The sequence below is a fragment of the Antrostomus carolinensis genome, unplaced genomic scaffold (genome assembly GCF_000700745.2).
Source record: "Antrostomus carolinensis isolate BGI_N321 unplaced genomic scaffold, ASM70074v2 scaffold7978, whole genome shotgun sequence".
NCBI classification, from domain to species: Eukaryota; Metazoa; Chordata; class Aves; order Caprimulgiformes; family Caprimulgidae; genus Antrostomus; species Antrostomus carolinensis.
The window spans coordinates 34,139-35,341 of record NW_010332221.1 but is presented as its reverse complement, the minus strand read 5'-3'; positions in this window follow the sequence as shown (position 1 = coordinate 35,341).

Below are 1,203 nucleotides of genomic sequence, written 5' to 3'. Positions count from 1 at the left end.
CTTCCACTGAATGAATCTCACACTGTTAATGTGATTTTAATGGTAATTTTTATTTGATGACTGCATCATTTAACTTTATTTAACTTTAACCAGCATTCAACAAGTGCAACTTAGTCACAAATTTGCTATCTAACTGGCTCTGCTTCCAAATTTGAGTTACACTGACATTGGCTAAAATCTTGTACTGATATAGGAGAGCCACACACCACTGTTGATGAGCTGCAGTGTAACAGTTCCTTCTCTTGAATGCTCCAGCTTTAACTTCAGTCTTCTGTCTATGTGAGAGAAAGGTTTCTAAATGGGAAAACTTTTGAGAGTTTGAACAATATAATTTTAGCAATTCTTGAAGTATGGAAGTGTGAAAGACATGGGTGTCTCATCTTAAGGTGAGAAGTTAAAATGTAGATCTGCATATAGGTAAAGAACTTCAGTAACTTTCAGCTTCATAATCCTAAAAAATAATACAGCCAACTTGAACACAAATCCAGGCCGCAAATCCAAGCCTCTTCATTTAATTTGAAAGAAAAAGAAGGAACAGGAAGGATACTGAAAATTTGAAGGCTTTATTTGGAATTTTCTCTCTCATGCATAACTGTTGGGGTGACTGATATGACTGAAAATTTCTGCTATAATAATTATTTCACTTTCCTTTTTCTTTCTAATTTTCAGAGGCGCTGAGTCCCCCTTACCCCACTTGAAAGAGTATTTGTGGGCAAAATCATGTTGTATCTTGGAGACAGAGGTCTTGCACCTTACTCATCCTTTGCTGCACAGCAGAAATGTTGGTCCTGATCCAAACACACCAGTCCCCAGTGAATGAAGCTCAGTCACTTTAAATGAATGTAGCTTTCAAGGAATTAGCTTTACAAGAGGAAACAAGAGCAGATCATTTTACATTTCTGGCTCTTTTTTTTTTTTACAATGTGGGAGGTTTCCTCCATTTCACACATTTGGCATATTGTCCCGTTCGTCCTCCTTCCTGAATGGGGAACCTGCAAGTATAGAGCAAGGAACATTCAGTCCTCTGCTCCAAACTTCTGCCAATCCCAACAAATGATTGATCAAAGCTGAGATTTTAATTCAGATCTTCTTTGCAGTTAGGAAATGCTTGAAGGCTTCCTTTCTCTTTACTGAAGAAGAAAAAGATGACAACTATTTTGTCTAGGAGTAATTCAGTTCCCAGTGATGAACCTGCATTTCGCG